Source organism: Mustela erminea, chromosome 2 (assembly GCF_009829155.1).
Source record: "Mustela erminea isolate mMusErm1 chromosome 2, mMusErm1.Pri, whole genome shotgun sequence".
Taxonomy (NCBI): domain Eukaryota; kingdom Metazoa; phylum Chordata; class Mammalia; order Carnivora; family Mustelidae; genus Mustela; species Mustela erminea.
In genome coordinates this window covers 100,449,199-100,469,314 of record NC_045615.1, presented here as the reverse complement: position 1 = coordinate 100,469,314, position 20,116 = coordinate 100,449,199, and the positions used below count along the sequence as shown (strand labels likewise).

Below are 20,116 nucleotides of genomic sequence, written 5' to 3'. Positions count from 1 at the left end.
CACAGGTCTGAGTATTCTTACTGTAAAACTCCTATTTCTGCCTATGGGGTCAGATACTATGGTCAGCATCACAAATAAGCCTAAACAACAATCTAAAACATATAATAAGAAAAACAATTAGCATGTGTGTCTACTGATTAGGATCTTATTTACCAACTATTGGGGGAAGAAAGGCCGTGACCGCAGACAGCTGAGATGGGACAGAAAACACGTGTGCTTCTGCCTACCGTCAGACATTAGGGTGGAAATTTAGACATTAAATATACAAATACTTCACGTTCACTGAAGGCAGGATCGTGTCGTTCAAACTAACATCTAGGGTCGATGACAAAGATATGAAAAGGTGGCCACTTTATGGCCATTTCAGCCCTTCGGCTTTCTGACCTCCAGGAGTTAAGAGCCCATGGAATCGGGGCGTCTGTCTGAGTCAGATCATCGGTGCTTGGTTCTGCTTCACCACTTTCCAGCTGTGGGACTTTGGGAGGATCCCTCAACCGCGTGGAGCTAACCACCCTCGTCATTCATTGGGGATAAACACCACCTCTCTCAGCCAGTGAAGCTGAAAGCGAATGCTTGCCCAGCTGCCTCCCGGGGCCCGGCACACGGTAACCCCCTCCATCAGAGGGGCTAGCCTCAGCATCCCACTGAAGTAAAAGCTTTCTTTTTCACTTCCCCAGCCTCTGCCTGCATGCCATCAGCAGAGAACATCGAAGAAAGAAGGAAAAACATTTTCTCAATTTTAAAAAAAGAAATGTTTAAAACAAAACACAGCAGGGGGAGGCGAGGCGAGAGATTCCCTGACTGCCCTCATTACCCAACCCCTCCCCAGGGTGACCATCAGACACCACGGGAGGGGACGGGGTAGGAAGCATCTCTGCTCAGAATGGCCTCTCCCCAGGTGTTCAGAAACCACCAACACCTTGAGATGGGCTGGCAGTGTGCTTGGGGTAGGACAGCTCCAACTTCCTTAAAGAAACCACAACACAGAAAGTGACCCACATAGGAGGTACCGACTGCTATAAATACTTGGTGGCAAACGCTGATGTCATGCTTTCTCTACAGGAGACACCCAAATAAAACTCGCCCAAACAGCAGAGGCGTTCAGCAGGCACCCAGAGCCGTGACCACATATCTGATACTGCTCTGCTGTCGCAGCCCTTACGACCTCGCCACAGTGACCTCCAGCACCTGGCCCCAGTGCTCTGTGCTCCTCCCACATCTTGTGAAACTTTCCTACCGTGCTGGTGTCATATGTGTGCCAACCATCACACTCCAGATCCCTGCTGCCCTGACCCCCAGCCCTGCATCCAAACTCAGGGCCGAGTGAAACGTCTGTTTGCAAGTGGGAATGAGCAGAAGAGTCTGACCTACCACAGCCAGCGACAAACTCTCGCAGCCACTCGGAGGCAGTCTAGTTCTGGGTGACCCCCCCTACACACACAGAACTAGAGAGGTGTTAGCACTGACCTTGACTCGGGTAGTTTGAAACAAGGGCCACTCAGTGTCAGACAAGCCATTATAAAACCCAAACCAGATCTCAGAAAAGTGTACAAGAGGTGGACAGTGTAGGGAAAAGGGCTATCCCAAAGGCCACCCAGCCACCTCCTCTCTGTGCCCCTTACCCCCCAGGAGACCCCCAGGCACCTGGTGGTCTCTTGTCTACCCCATCCCAAACACACTTTCAGGAAAAGCAACTTGGACGGCACCCCACCCAGAATGTGATCAATCAATGAATGATTTGTGCAGTGAGTAAACGTCCTGTCACTTCAACTCAACAGGAATCCTTTCGAATGTGTCATCCCTCTTGGAAACAATGCCGGGAGCTAGAGCGGGAAGCTTCTCTCTATGACCGTTGTCTCATTTGTAAAAGGATAAATGCAAACAGCACCCACACTCACCCATAGGGCTGGTGTGGAAAATCACGTGACCCGGTTCGAGAACTGAGCCTAGCATAAAGGACCGGGCATGTTCGAATGCTCAGGAAAGGTCAGTTATCCTTAGCTACGATTACCCAGCACTCCACAGGCAAAGAGTCAGTTAGATCCACACGGATCATCACAGAAGAATGTCTCTCTGTACCACTGGGGTACGGGTGTGAGCAGTGTGTATCAAATACTATTTATTTTTAAAAAATACCTTCAAAAGGTACATTTCTATTTGTGTGTCCACTGGAAAAGATCCGGTTGGAAACACACCAAATACTAATAGTCGCTACTCCCAAAGACAGTGAGTAAATAATCATTCGCCTTTTGCTTTTTGTCTCACTTAATGACTGAATTATTTCCCGTGGGCATCTCTTCCTTCTGTAGAGTTTTTCGGAGGAACCCACTGCCACTTTTCTGGAGAAGCTGGTTGCATCAGCAGGGCAAAGAGAAGATGAAGCAGATGGACCTGAAGTTGACCCAGGCTTGGCATGCACGTGTGCACCACGGGCCCAACTCCTATGCAAACAGACCACCGTCCCTCCACCGTCTCTCTTGTGGCCTCACCGAAGACTTGGAGATTGACATTGTTCTAAGCAACCTCATACTTTTTGCATGTGTCTTCCTCAGAACAGTGGGGAGGTCTGGGGCCACCCACAACTCTGAGGGACTTGGCACCAGCCTTCCAAACTCCTCCAGGGTACGCACCTGCCCAGTGCCACTAGCTCGTACCTCTGTGTCTGAAATTGGATCGCAATGTCATTCCCGCCACACTCGGTAAAGTGCAGACAACAGAACAGTAATAACTATGCTGGAAGTTACCTTAGAACACATGCCATCGCCATTCTGCTTACAAAGACACAGATCCGGGAAGGGACAGGACACGCCTTTGCTAACTCACGAGTTAGCGCTCGAAGTGGGGCAGAGCCAGGTCTCCTGACTCCCAGAAGAGTACGGGTGTGCAGTCCCACAACAATTATGTGTGTGTGTGAGTGTGTTTAATATTTTTTTGAGAGAGAAAGAGAGACAGTGAGAGAGAGCATGAGAGGGGAGAAGGTCAGAGGGAGAAGCAGACTCCCCATGGAGCTGGGAGCCCCATGCAGGGCTCGATTCCGGGACTCCAGGATCATGACCTGAGCTGAAGGCAGTCACTTAACCAACTGAGCCACCCAGGTGCTCCAACTATTTGTGCGTTTTTCGGGCCTTGAAAGTCCTCCCCGATACAGAGGGTAAGCACAATGTCTCTGGCACTGCCTAGCCCAGAGTCCTGAATGCCCATTGCTGGAAAAAACAGTGAAGTTCCATGACTTATTAAGATGATCTGTCCGAAAAAGAATGTAGCTGATGGGGAAGGGAGTGCACACAGATTACAATTAGTTCAGTGAGCAGAACAAACCAAAAAAATCTAAAACAATCCACCTGAGTAGAAAACTTAAGTCCAATAAACAAATTCAAGAGAGATCTATAACACTGGAAACACGATCGCTAAAACACAGAGCTATCAGAGAACAGTGCGCACACGTTAAGTACGGATCTAAAATGTCCATACTTTGGGAATAGGAGGGTTATTTGGAATTTGTCAGAAAGTCCTTTTGAAACAGTATTATTTAATTCCTACCAAAAAAAAAAAAAGTAAATGTCCATTTACACACATATACACATAGTAAGTTTGTATATGAATTATATTGTTCAGTTCATATATTGGGAAGCTGGACAATATCAGAATTGTTATGCACAATTATTTTGGACGAAATTCATAGCATGCTAGGCAATGGTCTGTTATCTGGGGGCAAAACCAAGGGGCTTTACAGGCAGATTTTAGGCTGTCACTAGACTGGATAAAAGAAAGAAGGAAAAAGAGAATTTAATCATCAAGGGAGCAAATTTAATTGCTCAACTGTACTTGCTTCCCCAAACAATCTTGTAAGTCACTTGGAAAATATAATTAACTGAACACCGACAGCTGCTACAAGTTGAACCTATTCCTAACAAGGTTCCCTTTCTCTTACCAAGAAGCTGGAACCCCTCAAATGAATGGCCTAGACTTCACTCTTAGAATCAATCTGTATCAAAGGTTTGAGAAGTCAAGACAATTTTTTTTTAAAGAATTTATTTGAGAAAGAGAGAGAGCAAGCAAGCAAGAGAGCATGAGGTGGGTGAAGGACAGAAAGAGAGGGAGAAGCAGACTTCTTCCTGAACCAGGAACCGGACGTGGGATCCCAGGACCCTGGGGATCATGACCTGAGCCGAAGGCAGATGCTTCACCGACTAATCCAGCCAGGCGCCCCAAGAAGTCAAGACACTTTAGATATGTTTTGAGATTTAAAATCAGAAGAACCTACTAATGTTATTTTACCATCTGCACTGTCTTTTGAGGACTGTCTAGTCTCAATAAAAAAATTCTCACTCTAAAAATCCCCTCTGTGTGCACGCGCATGCGCGCGCACACACACACGGCCTGTAATTCCAGGAGAAGGAGTAAAGAGTACATACTTATTAATTTGTCAATGGCAATGTATATTTTATGCCAGCTTCCCTCCAAAGAAAACACATTTTGAAATTTAAAAGGCTAAATTCAGGTCATGGCTTAGCCAGCTCTAGCAGACCAGGCAAATTCCCTAACTGCTCTTAGCTTCAGTCCCCTACTTTTTAAAAGAGGCCTATTTTTTTTTTAATCTATCTATTAGATTGTCAAAGAACAACCCGAGGACTTACCATGTTGTCGAGGGGAAGGAAATGGGCACCTTAGACACTGACAGGGAGAGGATTAAACTGTCCAGCCCTAATGAACGGGAACCTAGCATTGCCCAATCAGAATTTCGGCAGCCCAGCTTCTAGAAACATCTCGCTAACATACTCACGCATAACACAGAGGTTATGTACAACGTAGCATGGCTTCTTGTTCCAACAGACTGGGAACAACCTCAACATCAAATAACAGTGTTCACACTACACCGACATCTGTTTTTTAAAGCAGACAAAATTATCCGTAAATTGACCATGCTCAGAAAACCCTCAAGGATGCAAACGCAGCCGGTCATGTGCTTACGGAAGACCCCGTTCACTCTCAAGCACCCTTTGAATGTTACTGTACTGCTCAGGTCACATGGTCAAAATCCAGGACCGAAGCAAACATTTCTAACCTGACTCTATAAGAAATAAGGTACCTAGGAAGAGCTAACCCACAGTTCATGTGTTAATTCAACATTTCAGAGTTGTAAGGACACCGGTGCAATTTTAACCAGAGTGTTGGGAGGGGGTCGTGGAGAGGGAGGACTTCACATCTCGAAGGATGGTTGGAAGAGGCAGGAGAGTGTGCGTCCTACGTGTAGCTCTTACACTGGGCTTCAGAGACTGGCTCACATGACCAGCTGAAGGGCAAGGTTGGCGACAGTGAGAGACAGAGGAGCCCAAACCTGTAGACGGTGCCTAGATCATGAAGGCCTTAAATGCCAAGCCAAGGAAACCGCCCTCTCTTAACAACGGAAAATCACAAAAGGGGTTTGTACAGATGAGGAATGTTAAAAGCAGGACACCATGCATGATTTATTCCTGATGTGGGGTAGGGTGCAGAGGGGTGAAGAAGCTGTCCTAATACAGACAGGACGTCATTGGGAGGACCTGAGAGATGGTAATAGGCCTGGGATCACCGTGCTGTCTCCATCTACAAAACCCCATGCCTTTATTTTACTAGCACATACAACTTCTATACAGATGATAGTAGTCTAAACCATGTCCATATTCATCATCTCGGGCCATAACAACATAAGTTGATTTCTCCAGTTCAGGAGGCTGGAAGTCCAAGATCTCGGTGCCCGTCGAGAGCTTTTCCTGCGGAAAGCTCTACCCCTGGCTCGCAGACAGCCACCTTCTCATGGTGTGTCCACACCGTGCAGACCGCACACAAGCTCTCCGCTGAAGCTGGGAGGCCCATAACAGTGTCCTGTCAATCACGCTGAATCAGTAAATGAATGAATAGGAAAAACGGCAATCTGTATGTCAACAAGTCACTATTGTTTACATTTATAACATGTAAAGGCCAACTTAAAGTTTCTGTGCTAATAAGAACGAGAAGCAGAGCTATATGAACATCAGTTATAAAAATATTTCCTTTTGGGGGGCATGTTTGGCCTTCCCTGAACCACACTGGCAGGTACACGGACTTTTACTTCCTGCTTTGCCACCCAAAACGCTAGAGCATTTCCCTGCATCCCAGTTAATCAGTGCGATCAGTGGACTGACCCACAGTTCAATACCCTGGTACCAATCAAGGTGACAAAGCTCAACCTCACTGACCAGGCGGACAAGCCAAGACCAAATGAAGGGCACAGGAGATGAGAAACACAGGGATGCGGACTAACCACAAAGTAATGACAAAGACCCAACCGCGGACAAGAGCAGATTTTTGTAACAAGGAATGAATCTTGTAACCACACCAAGGGGACATTATTGAAGCCTTTCTATTGTAAATCTTGGCGGTAATGGTCCCACAGTTGACAGTCAGTGATGTCAATGTCAATGTAAAAAACTTCCTCCAGGGGTCATATTACAGCTACAAACTTTCTGACATATCTGGCATTTAATACTGTTACCAGTAAGAGAAAGATGAGAGACTGAGATATACAAAAAGACAACGAACAGACACAGAGCCCACAGGAAGACCCTTACCCAGAGCAACCCGGCCCCTTATCCGCAGCAATCCACTCAGGGAACTGCCCCTTACCCACAGAGATCCATGCAGGGAACCTGCCTGCTATAAGCCAGATCCGCAGGAAGACAGACAGATGGACAGACTGTCTCAAAGGACAATCCAGGAACCCAACAATGACCTCTGTGACCATCAGCCAGGACTGGATTGATACCGGACACCTTCCCTGGTTTCTGTCCCGCCTTGGACTCAGGACCAACCCAAGAAAGCCAAACCTGCTCCCCTCACCAGCCACCTGGGATGGCCCCTTCCATCGGGCTCACCTGAGAGGCCCCTTTCCTCCTCTGGGAAGCTTCCCTCCCCACTGCTCTGCCTGCCTCTGGGTCTCTGCCAAGTGCAGGTGGATGACCCCCCTGCTCCAGCGGGCGCTGGGTACACAGCTTTGCCTTTCACATATGTTTGCTCTTTATCTATTTCCATAAGAAAAGTCTTAAACCAGGGGCTTTTCTCCAGGTGGTCACTCTGTAACTTGGAAGCGTGATGCGGCATGTCCCAAGGCTGGAGACCCTTTCCACAAAGCCCCATGTTTTGGGGTTCTTAGTCCCTCCCTCACAACCATGGAAGTGACCAGGTATTGAGGCAAGTTCAAGGACTTTGGGTTAAGCCCCAGAGTTCATCAGCATCTCACTTTTCCACTTAACAACTGTGCAACTTTGAGAAAGTCCCTTAACGCCACTAAGCTTCTGTCTTCATCTTTTTTTTTAAAAAGATTTTATTTATTTATTTGTCAGAGAGATAGAGTACAGGCAGGCAGAGTGGCAGGCAGAGGGAGAAGCAGGCTCCCTGTGGAGCAAGGAGCCGGATGTGGGACTTGATCCCAGGATGCTGGGATCATGACCTGAGCCGAAGGCAGCTGCTTAACCGACTGAGCCACCCAGGCATCCCTCTGTCTTCATCTTTAATAAAAATGGTAATTACTCCTCAGCTTGTACATAAAGAGGTTCACACACACTCCCAACTGTGGGCACCCTCATCCCGGCCCCCTTGTCCCCCAGGGAGAACAGTAAGATGCTTCAGGATAAGGTTGATGGCCCCTCACCCAGGCCCCTTTCCATCAATAATGTGCGATGGCACCCAGACTCTTGGAGCATCACCAAAACACAGCATTTGTGTCCACTCTGCAACTTAGGTACCAGTTGTTCTAACTCACACCCACTGATTCATAATTAGGAATTGATTTCTCCAAGCTCGGGTGGAGACTCTGGTGTGCTCTACTCACTCCCTCTTAAATCCGCTTCAGAATCACAAACAAAACTTTAATGGCCCATGCTGTTCTGGGCACCTTTCCTGGGGAGCTTGAGCCCAGACACGGTGCTGGGCAGCCTGGGCTCCCTCACCCAGCATGGATGTGCTGCCCCACCAGCAGCTCGGGAAGGCTGCACCAGCCAGCATGAGCTATGTGTACCCGACCCAGGAGGTCCTCAGGTTTGCAGGTGGCTGCAAACCAGGGATGCAAATTTCACCGACAGTGACGGATCCCGCGGCTCTATGACGATGCTTGCTGTGCAAGTCAGAGGCTCCCACGTCCACCCCTGTGCTGTTGCAGACGGTATCCCCAGGGTGGGTGACATTCTCCACCACGGTGCACCTGAGTCAAAGCTGTGACTACCCCCCAATAACTCCAGCCATGCCATCCCACTCAGCAACCCTCCGCTAGTCCGCACACCTCGCACACACAAAGCGCTTCAGGTTCATTGCCTCACACACCTGATCCCCTAACCAAGAAGGCTTTGTTGCCACATCATCTAAGAGGCTCACAGAAGTTACAGACGAGCCCAAGATTCTACACGGCTCATCAGCAAGTGGCAGGGCCAGATGCCAGCCCAGGCCTGGGGGCCCGTGTCTTGGCCATCACCCCTGGCTGCTCTCCCCAAGCTCCATGGGCAGCCAACAGACGGCCAGCATCTGGAGGCTTCAGAAATGCCCTCCACGGTGGTACAAGGAATGGTTCAGTACCAGGGAGGCCGGGTGTGGATCGGTAGGACCCCTCTGTTCTCTGAGGTTATCGCACCCAGAGGGCGGGCTAAATATCACGGGCGGTGGCCCTCATGCACAGTATAGCAGCTTCCTTTGTACTTCCCCCAATTCAGGGGCAGCTGGCATGCGGGGTCCAGGCATGATGACCTCCTCTGGGCCTCGCCTGACAGGTGTCCAGCCGGGTGGGTGGCCCAGGCTCTTCTCTCATGGCCCAGGCTGGCCCAATCTGCTAGACTCTGAAGACTCACCACATTCATAACACAGAGAAGGCTCCCTTGCTCTGGTCCATTCCTGCCCTGCACTAAAAATACTGTGAATTCAGGAAAAGCCATCCAAGTCAGACCAACTACCTGGAATCTTCAGAGGGCCAAGAAAGCCTCTGGGAACCCCAATGCTCATCCACAGTCCACCTCCAAACCACATCCTTTGGGGCACCATGCCCCCCACCCCTGCTAATGTCCCAGAGCATCTGGTTCCCGCCTCTGCCAACATTTGTCACAAGCCCCAGGAGCCAACCAACACACGTCTGCCCCTCTCCCCACGCAGTTGGACAGGCCGCCTAGGCTGGGACCCCTGCTCCCAGACGAGGCATGCTCACTGCCACATGGCTGACACAGGAGTGCAGGGGGCACGGACACTGAGGACCCATCCATACCCCAAGGAGCACCCTGAAGGTCAAAGGCAGCAAGAGCCACAGGGCTGCCAAGCAGGAGTTGCTGGCACCGTGAAAAGCTCCATTATGACAGGTCCTGGGCACATCAGTCAACTCTCAGCCAAGCCACCAAAGAGCCCAAGCAGATAAAAAGGCCTCATAGCATGGAGTCAGGAGTCAGGAGCCCGGGCTTTGGCCTTGACATTTGAGTTCCGCTTACCATGGGATCTTAAGCAAGTTATTTAGCGTCTCCTCCTCTCTGGTGTTTAAACTGAGATGCAACTGACAAACAACAACGGATGAGTCTGAAGGATAGCACATCAGGGTTTGCTACAGGTGTATATCGGGACGTGATCCCCACGCTAAGTCTAGTCAATGTGGATCATTCCTAAAGCATTACCAGCTTTTCTTCTACGTCACGCAGACTGCTAACTCTAGTCCCCAGGACTCCCATCTCGTTTTGTCGCCTGCAAAATGGGGACATTACCTACCCCACAGAGTGGCTACAGAGACAAAGCAAGGTACGGATGGAAAGTGCTGAGCACAGTGCCTTTGGCACAGTAAGCACTCAGCCCACAGAAGAGGTAGGGATGGGGGAGTGATACAGGACCCCGAGCTTCTCCAAAGGTCCTACAGACGAATGTTGAAATTCCTATGTTGAATGTTCCTATGTTGAAATTGAACCTCCAAGGGGATGGTCTTAGGAGGCAGGGCCCTCAGGAGGCCACCAGGTCATGAGGGTAGAGCCACCCTAAATGGGATTAGTGCCCTTATAAAGGGGACCCCAGGGCTCCCTGTTATCCTTCCATCACACAAGTGCAGTGCAAGAAGATGTCATCTATGAGCCAGGAGGGTCCACGCCACATACTGAATGGGCCAACACTGACCTTGGACTTCTGGTCTCCAGAACTCCAGATTTAAATTCTGGGGGTTTACAAGCCACTTGGTCTTCGGTCTTCTGCTATAGCAGGCTAAAAGGTCTAACATAGAGGGTCACGCCTCCAGAATAGGAAAACTGAAATAACCCATCTGGAGAAAAAAAAAAAAAATCAAGTAACTTAGTAGGACCTCCCAATATACAAATCTGAATTAATTGGGAAGAGGGGATTTTCACAAAAAAATATAATGCCAAGTGTCCTCAAGATTCACCCTGATTGTCACTTTCACTTTTGTTTCCACATCAGAGAGTTAACATAACTGAGAATTGCGTGCTCTACATGTTCTGGAAATCCCTTTACTTTTCAAGAGCCACTCTCCATGTAGGGTTCCGTGCATTCTCCTTTCTTCTTTGGACATCTGTCACACAGGTCTTCATCAAACACCCCACTACCACCAGGAGGCCTGTGTCCTGCTCCCAATAAGCCATTTCTGTACACTGCTTATGCTAGAAAGTTCTAGACTAGCCGACAGCCCCAAACCTAGCCAACAGCTCCAAACCTAGCCCTACCCACCATGGCTAAAAATACCCCTAGTTTGTGGCACCGTTACCTAGGGTCCAGAACAAGAATCCAGCATTACTACTCCTTCTTTTTTCTTCTCCCAATATTTTTTGTGGTTAAAAAAGACCTCGAAAAGGAGCTTTCTCAAGGTTGCCTGCCACCAGCAGTGCCGCACACCATACATATGGGCATGATCAACTAGGAGTGTGCCAGGCCAAGTAAAAGGGCACAAGGATTTCCAAACTCTGAACTCATTGATGGCAGCCACACATAGAGTACTGAATGGACGTGCTTAGGTTTATGAAGCGGAGGGCAAAATTTAGCTGCAACATGCATAGATGGGAAAGAAATGTGTTTGAAGAGGGTGTTTGGAAACATACAAACACTATGTCTCATGCCTCCAAGGACTGAAAGGTAACCTTTCTTTTTCCATATTGAAAAATAGATAATGGGCTGAAAGGGAGTTTTTCTCTCAGAATGCAGTAGTGTCATAAACTACTATCAGATATGCCAAGCTTTGTTAGATAATCACACTGAGAAGCCATGTAAAAATAAACCTTTCTTCCAGGATGTCTAACACAATAAAACCACATCTGACCACATCCTCAAAACCAGAAAGGATGGTACTGTAAAAAATATATATTCTGGGGGGCTATAAAGGAGTTCCTAATACTAAAAAAAAAAAATGTATATAGCAATAAAAAGTCATTGGAGGGTTTAGAGAAAAGGCTGGAGAAATCTTCCAAAAAGGCAATCAGAGACTAAGAAGTAGGTAAATAGAAGAGTGCGGAAGACCTGTAGGGACATGTGAGCTCAGAATAAAGGGTAGAAGTCCACAGATGGGGCAGGACCACTAAGTGCCCAACATAAGGAAAAAAAACAAGACCCCCATCATGATGTGACCATCAGAAAATTTCCAAACACCAGGAAAAACAAGGGTCTAAAAGATTATGCAAAGGAATATGTGGGTTACCTACAAAGAAAAGGCTTTGGACACATTGACTGTCCCATTGGAACTTGAATTCTGAGCAGAGTCTTCAAAATTCTGCAGGAAAATTATTCCTAGCCCAGAATTCTTTTTTTTTTTTTTTAAGATTTTATTTATTTATTTGACAGACAGAGAGAATGCAAGTAGGCAGAGAGAGAGAGAGAGGGGGAAGCAGGCTCCCCACTGAGCAGAGAGCCTAACTCAGGGCTAGATCCCAGGACCCTGAGATCATGACCCGAGCCAAGGGCAGAGGCTTAACCCACTGAGCCATCCAGGTGCCCCTCTAGCCCAGAATTCTATACTCAGACAAATGGTCAATTATATGCGAGAGTGAAATATTTCAACATTATACAAGATCTCAAAATACATATATATCTTCAACAGCTACTGGTAGGTATGCTCCACCAAAGTAAGAGAGAAAACTAAAAAAGGGAGGATTCTAGCTTAAGCCAGGAGAGAGAAACTCTCAGGGTGATGGGGAAGATCTAGGAGGAGAGTCACAGCAGGCCTAGCAGGCAGGCAGTAGAGAGGAAAGGCAGCAGGATGGCAAGTTCAGAAGAATTATACCTGGTGGGTGTGGATGTACTGAAGGGAGACTGACACTTCTCCGGTGAGGGGTGATAAAGGACAGATACAAAGAACACTAAGCAAAACAAACTCTAGGAAAAAGAAAGGAAATGTAATCAAAATAGACCCAACATCTTAGCTGGGAATAACATCTCCACAGTTGTCCTAAGTGCTGCTAAACTCTCCAGCAAAACCCTTAACGTAATCACACACAGGACAGGGCAGAAAGAGGTAGTAGCGGGAGGCGGTGGTAGGATAAGGGACCCAGATCGGCTTCTAAATAGTAGGATGTTTCATACACACACACCAAATCTGAAGGAAAGAGCTGAAGCTTGAAAATGATGGCCTCTGAGGAGCAGGAATCAGGGTGGAGAAGGGCGGGGTAGGTGATTGCTGTGTTTTCGTTCTCAGTCTCACAGAATTTTTCACTCTTAAAAGTACGGGCCTGTAGAAGAACTTTGTTCAAAATGAATATTAAATTTTTAAACAAAATCTGATACTTGAGCGGCAGGACTATCACACTGAGTGGTGTGTGAAGCCTTCCAGAACTCAACCCCGTTGAAAATGAATGGCAAAGCTGGAACTCCTCTCCCCGCTAAACACACACACGGGCACGGACACACAAAATGTTTGCCCAGGGTCTCAGGCAGTTCATAAATTCCTGGAGGCCAGCTGGAAAGTCTTAGAATTCTAGATTCTGCTTTCTTACAGGAAGTTTATTTCAAATCAGAGCTTGTCATTTGTTGTAAGGGGAAAAAAAAAATCCTTATGAAAAAGGATTAAAAACAGCCACATGATCAAATGAGGTCACGCTTGGTCTTAAATACTTGGTGATCATCACCAGTTGTCTCCTTGATCAGCCAGTGCACCTCATTCCTGATTATCAGTGAAAGTGAAAACTTTGTTTACTAGGCTTTGCCTCAGCCTTGAAACAGACTCTCTAAAACTCAGGAATGTGAATCCCCATTGGGTTGACTCAGCTGTTTCCATTCTAGAAATGGACGTGGAATCCTGCACTCTCTACCCCATGAGGACAGAGCCCTTCGTGTAAACCTTGAAAAGGTAAGGCCCGCACCCCAAGGCTGGTTTTTCTAATGGAGGAATTCCTCTGTTGACTTCTTGGCAAAACTTCTCTGATCAGAGTGGACCACTTAAGTAGCCCAAAGCCCAAAAGTTACTATGCCTTTGACTGACTTGTCTCTAGGGCTGTGAATCACACCCACAGCTCAACAGTGAAGCAGAACCATCTTGTCACTTAATAGGGATCTTAATGGTCCTATCGATCGGCTTAAAATTTTGGTGCGTTCCTTAATTTATGTATCAATTAGGGTAACGGTCACAACTTCATTGGCTGCTGTCCTAAATGGATCAGCGAACTGTGGAAGGCAGAACAACAGTCCCCAAAGATGTCCCTAACTCTGGAACATATGAGTATGTCACATTCACAGCAAAGGAACTTTGCCATCAGCCGTAGATGGGAAGGTTATCCTGGCTTATCTGGGTGGGCCACATCAGATCACGCGGGCCCTTAAAAGCCAAGAACTTTCTCCAAGTAGAAGAGATGTGGCAGAAGGGGAAGTCAGAGAGCTTGGGGCAGGCTTTGGGGGTCCCTGCTGGTTCTGGGCCTGGTGGGTTGTGCGCAAGGACCAGGAAGAGGCCTCTAGGAGCTGTGGGCGGCGCGCCGGCTGACAGCCAGAAAGGAAACAGGGGCCTCATTCCAAAGACTGCAGGAACTGTATTCCGCTGATAATCTGCACGAGCTTGGAAGCAATTCTTCCCCAGATTCTCCAGGACAGAGCACAGCCCTGCCCACACCTTGTTTTTTGCTGAGTGAGGCCAGAGTCAGACTTTTCACCTAGAGAACTGTGAGATAAGGAATCTGTGTCATTCTAAAGCCACTCAGCGTGTGACACTTTGTTCCAGCAGTCACAGGCGCCCAAACACCCCGCAGAGTGCCTGTCCCCCGGCTGACCTTCAGAAAGAGTAAAGTGACTTGCAGTCGACAGACAGTAATGGCCATCCAGACATTAGAGATTTGTTCTGACAATGCCGATTCGGGGAATTGAAAAGTGCCCAGAACATTCTGAAAGTTTAGATTTGGGGTAACTCCCTGCCTTTCAACTTAGAAACCTGCAGACACCCATCTTGCCCAATAAACTCTAAGCAGCAGGTAGGGAAATGAATGTTGGATTGTGCATACCAACCCAGCCCCCACACTCTCCTCTGGACCTCTGGCCACACTCACTGCACTGCACGGTGCTGAGACCACGCCCAGGTCTCCTGCCCCTCCCCCCTGGACCGTGGAGCCCCCTGCCCTTCATGCTCCAGTCACGGTGTCCCATCTCGTATGTCCACACCTTGGGACTTGGGCGCATCACAGGTAACCCATGTTAATGTTTGTTGAGCTGCATGATGGTATAATTTAATATCTGTGCATAAAGGTGGATTCTTAGAGCAGAAGTGCTGTGTTTTATGAGCCGCTGTACCCCCTCCACGCAGAGGCAGGCGCAGCTCAGAGGCACTGAGCAGTTGGCAGAGAGGAAGCCAAGGCAGGAGAGAGAGAAAGAGACCCTGGGAAGTACTGCACATTCTCCAGAGTGGGCTGGCCAGAGTGGGGAAGGCTCAAGAAACCCTGGAGCTGACTGATGCCTGCTGCTCCCTCGAGCTGGGTAGCTCTGATGTGAGCTGGTGAGCACTGGCTGACCTTGACCTCAGAATGCCTATTGCCTCCCCCCACACCCTGCTCAAATGCATTAAAGGAGCACACGTGGGATCACACAAGCCTGAAGAGATGGTAAAGGCTACATCCCACACGTGCTGTCGTCCCGCTTACAAGGGATGAACGGTGACTCAACATGACATTGCCACACAATGCTGAAGTATCAAACACTGCCCATGAAAGGTGAAAAACAATCCTAAATGAAGTTGCCTATCACAGCACCCACTAAGGACCAAACATTTAGAGATCTAAGAACAACCTGGGTTCATTCAATTGCGCATGAAGCTTTTTTTTTGGAAAATCCTGGGCAACGTATTATTTTACAACTTAACAAATTGCACCACATCCCTGATTTCATTTCATCCCCAGGACAACCTCTTGAGCTACACAGAAGAGACGTAACTAACAGCTGACTCCTTTTTACTGCTGGGGGAGCTGAAGTCCAAGACGCACTTGGACTTCACGAACTGGGGGTCTAGTTCACATCTCCTGCCCAAGAGAACCAAAGGGAGTGGTCGTCACTATGTCACTTGTCTATATCCTGCCAACAGGCAAAAAGATTTTGAGGTAGCCTGTGATAACAGGCATATACATGATGAGCACTTTAAAATTAAAAAGGGAGAAGAAAATCCATGTGGTGAGTGATATGGGGCTTGGGGTGGAAATTAGGCTAGAACATCAAAGACTGACTTTGAGGCAAAGTCCTCCTAAAAGAAGCAGCAGCAGCAGCAGCAGCAGCACCATCAATCCTTGAAAGCAGGCGAATGAGGCTTCGTATTAGGGCTCCTGGGTCAAAGAACAAGAGAGGACAGCTTTGAAATGCAGAGTCCAAGCTCTGCCATCTCTAACCCTGGGCATTCTATTCCATAGGAGACCCCTTTTCATTGAAACTGCATAAAGATCCAGCCAGCTATGAATGAAATGGTCATCTCAACATAGAAAAAGCATTAACTGGTTAAGTTTCGGTGGGAATATGAAAACATCCTAAGAAACCCACAAAGAAGATCCAGCTGAGTTTATGAAGGCCTCTCCTAAAATAAAATTGTGAACAAAACAAACCACGTACAGCATGTAACAAAGCACTTTTTTAATTTATTTTTTATTTTTTTATTTTTTCTTTTTAATTAGGAAAGGATGCGAACCAAAAAAAGGACAAAACTCCTACTGAGTTAAGTGAAAAATCCTAATTCGGTGGTATTGCTACCAGACAGTTTATCCTATTTTTAATCCCTGCAATCACTCAAATAAGAATGGCAGAGAAAACTACCTATCCTTTCTACAGACAGACATGGGGCTTTCAGGAAACCAAGCCTGCCAAATTCCCATCTTACGAAACAGAGAAACTAGAGAGGAGATTTATAGTTTAAAGGATTATTACTATATTCCTTAGAAGTGGAGTTTCCTTTTAGGCCATTGAACATAGGACATAATTTTCTGCAAGCAACAATTTTAAACTGTGCTTTAAGCCATCATATAAAGTCACACACACCTACTCGAGGCACTCTCCAAATTCCACTTATTTCAGACTCCCCAAATTAAAAAACTCTGTGAGAGACTGGGACGTACAGAAGCCCACAGTTGGCTGCCTTCATATGACACTCAAAAGTTCAACGAAATGCTCCAAACCAGAGTTCTGCACCCAATGACTTCATTAAGGAAAACATCAAACTGATTTGATACAATGCAGATGTTGCAAGGACAGCATAATTCTAAAGAACAGGCAAGACCATCTCGAAATATTGCTTCAGTTTTCATCATATTCTCCTGTCCTTACATTTGAGACAAAGTGTACACCCACGCACCTAAACTTCTGGAAGAAAAAGAAAAGAACTTCTACTTCTGGATCTGTATTTTCACAGATCTCCATTATGTCTACACTCCTGCTACGAGGGCTTTCCTTTGCTCTATTAGGTTAAAAGCTTGAAAGGTTTAGGACTAAGAAGATTCTTCCCCCGTGTTAAGACTCTCAAAGGTGAAGAAAGTGAAACCCAGAATGGGTAGCTTTGCAGGAACCAACAGTACCTTGAATTCTGGAGACAGAATGAGACCAAATGAATGCTAATGAAGAACGCTGTACTCACTTGTGCAGCAAATACTAGGAAGTGACGACAAATATTATTCTAAAAACCATTCTGAGACTTGAAGAATCACAGAATGGTGAAGAAATAAATCACATGAACTATCTAACCATAGGGGGAAAAAAAAAAAAACCTCCCATTTAAATATGCCTCTTCTCAGTTCTGGATACAAACTGTGCCGATCTTTATCAATCCACTACAGCTAACCACCCTGTCCTCAAAGACCATAGCTCTAGAGGGCAGGACATAAGATCTCAGGGAAGACTTCCAAGAGCAGGCGTCACCTAAACTGACAGGTAAGAATGGGTAAGACGTCCTAGAAGGACAGCAGCTGTAGGTGGGGGAGAGGGGAAGAGCTGAACACGGGGGAGGATCTCCGTGCTAAGTCTGGACGGTGTAAAAGCAACAACTCCATTATTACATTTTTGTCTGGCACTCCTGTTACTCATATGCCGTCTTGTTCACAACGATTGTGAACAAAACAAACCACCATATTTGGATATTAGAACTACTGCTGCCTATGCCTCAGTCTTCTGTCTTGGACCAGAACAAAACATCCTAAAAGGAAGAGGCTGCCTTGTTCAACTTTGCGATTCCCCAAGGAAGAGAATCATCCCTGAGGCATTGTAGGTGTTTCCCCTTTATTTAAGTGCTGAAAGATACAGAGCCTGCAAGACAGTATCAAGTCTTGACATCAGGCTGAAATCTGAGTTTCCCCATCCTCAACCTCACTCTCCCTATCCCTTTGTCAACTTGACCTCTAACTGTAACTGCCTTGGCCTCATTCCGTGGGTGTGGATTCTCCTCCTTCAAATGCATTTTCCAGCCCGCCAAATTCTTGCCAGAGTTTCCTCCAGTCTCCAGGCGCGCTGAACACTGCAAAGCTAAATCTGGCTTTAAATATTTTTTTTTTTTTCTTCCCAATCCTAACGGAAGAAATCAAGAAGCTCAGGGCAGAGGGGCTGGGCTCCATCCAATCAGAGCCGGCTCTCACACTGCAGCAGGAAATGGGGCGGCCTGACGCGTGGTCCCCGGGCCGGTGACAGCCCTGCCATTCCCCTAGCCCGGGGCGGGGCCGCTGAGAGCAGTGGGTTCCCCGAGAAGGCCGCTCTCCTTTCCCCTCATTTGGCAAAAAACCAAACAAAAACAAAAAAACAATAAAAGAGAGAGTCAGCTGTTTTAACCAGGCCAACTGCGCCCCCATGCACAACCCGCTACACCCTGCCAGGCTCCACTACATGCACAAGGACCCCCTCACCATACAGACCACCGCCCACAAGCCCGCACAGGCGCAGTCACACCCCTACAAACCCGGAGAAGGGGAACAGGGCCAGACTTTCCCAACTCGCAGGGTGGCCAGGACACCAGGAGCGCCGTCCCACGCATGGTCAGGTTGGCAACGCTTTCATGTAACCAATCATGGGGTTGGGGAACAAGAGAAAGAGCCTCTCACTCTCAGGGTGGCCAGGACCCCCACAATCAGAGCCCATGCAGTCATCCTCAGTGAGACAGCCAGGCACACCCTGGGGGTAAGGAAGACGGAAACAGTCTCTCCCACTCGCAGGCGGTCTGGGATTCCCCACGCGCAAGGACCCACGCAGAGCTACCTCCACAGACACACTGAACCAGCCACACTATCGGGAAGCGGGAACCGAAACAGTGCCCCCACTCTGAGTGATCAGAAGCACCGCGCGCGCATTCACGCGAGGGTCCATAGAGGGTCGCAGGGGGCGCACAGCCCCCTCGTGCGCCCCCCCCCCAAGCGGAGACAATGCCCGGGCGCCCAGCTGCGCGACGGCCCGGCCAGTCCTGGTCCCCAACCTACTAGCGCTCAGGGCGGCGGCCGCCTCCTCCGGCAGCGACCCCGCGATGGCCCCGCTTGGACATGCCACACCCGCCCCTGGGACCCCCGCCGCCCCCGGGTCCCTGGCGCCTGAGACCTCCACCGACCCAGGACCCTCGTCCAACCTCGGGAGCCCTGCCGCCTGGGACTCCGTCCTGCCGCTGGACCTCCACTTAGCCCTGAAACCCCGGCCGGGTCCGCGGACCCCCACCCAAACGGAAACCTCGCCCAACTCGGGACCCCCGCCGGACCCGGGACTCCTGCCACCTGGGACTTCCTCCAGGCCCAGCCTAGCCGTTCTGCCCCGGGACCCCCGTCCAGCTCCTGGACCCCGTTCGGCCACAGGACTCCCGTCCAGCTCCTGGACCCCCACGGGCCCTGGCCCCTCCTCCGGCCGCGGAACCTGCCCGCCGCGGACCCCGTTCAGACCTCGGACCCGACAGGTGCTGGCCCCTCTCCCGCCCCGGACCCCGTCCGGCCCCGAGACCCGCGTCCACTCCCTGGACCCACACCAGCCCTGGCCCTTAGCCCTACCCCGGACCCCTGCCGGTCCCGGACTCGGTCCGGTCCGGCCCCGCCGCCTCACCTCAGGCCACCGCCTCGGCGGCACTCGCTCGGGGCCGAACGAAACAGAGCCTAGCACCTGGAGGAGCCGCGGTCGCCGCAACAATGGAGCCCTGGGGCGGGGCCGCCTCCGCCGCCGCCTCAGCCCGACTCCGGCTCGGGATCGGACTCGGGCTCCGGCTCCGTGCAGAGTAGCAGCCGGCGCCAGGCTGCGGCCAGGCTGGAGCACCGCGCAGGCGCACACGTCCCCCCCAGCGCCCCTTCGCCCCGCCCCCGGCGGTGCCCAAAACTCGGGGCCCGCCCCCAGACCAATGGGGAGGGAGCCGCGCGCAGGGGGCGGGGCCGGGGAAACAAAGGAGGGGGCGGGGCCACGCCGGGGCGGGGCTGCGGGGCTGCGCGGCTGCGGGGCTGCGGGGCTGCGGGGCTGCGGGGCTGCGAGGCTGCGGGGCTGCGGGGCTGCGGGGCTGCGGGGCTGCGGGGCTGCGGGGCTGCGGGGCTGCGGGGCTGCGGGGCTGCGGGGCTGCGGGGCTGCACAGCCCATGGTCGAATTCACGTCCCCACCTGGGAGGGCCGAGCGTATTGTCCACTCAGAATCGGCTCAGCAGGCAGTGCTCACCCCAAATCCCAAACTCAGGTGTGTAGGGTTGGCCTGGATTACA

The 20,116-nt window shown here is 49.6% G+C and overlaps 1 protein-coding gene across 6 annotated transcripts in view; it reads right to left on the bottom strand.

Annotated features, from left to right (window-relative positions):
- Nucleotides 1–19,750, bottom strand: part of AFAP1 (actin filament associated protein 1) — a 130,354-nt gene extending 110,604 nt beyond the window's left edge. For 5 of the 6 annotated variants that reach the window (XM_032333733.1, XM_032333734.1, XM_032333736.1 and 2 more), the window contains exon 1: nt 19,480–19,750. The gene's annotated coding sequence lies outside the window, so the exon portion shown is untranslated. The remainder of the gene's footprint in view (nt 1–19,479) is intronic. The other variant, XM_032333740.1, reaches the window with a different exon arrangement.
- Nucleotides 19,751–20,116: the final 366 nt, after the last annotated feature.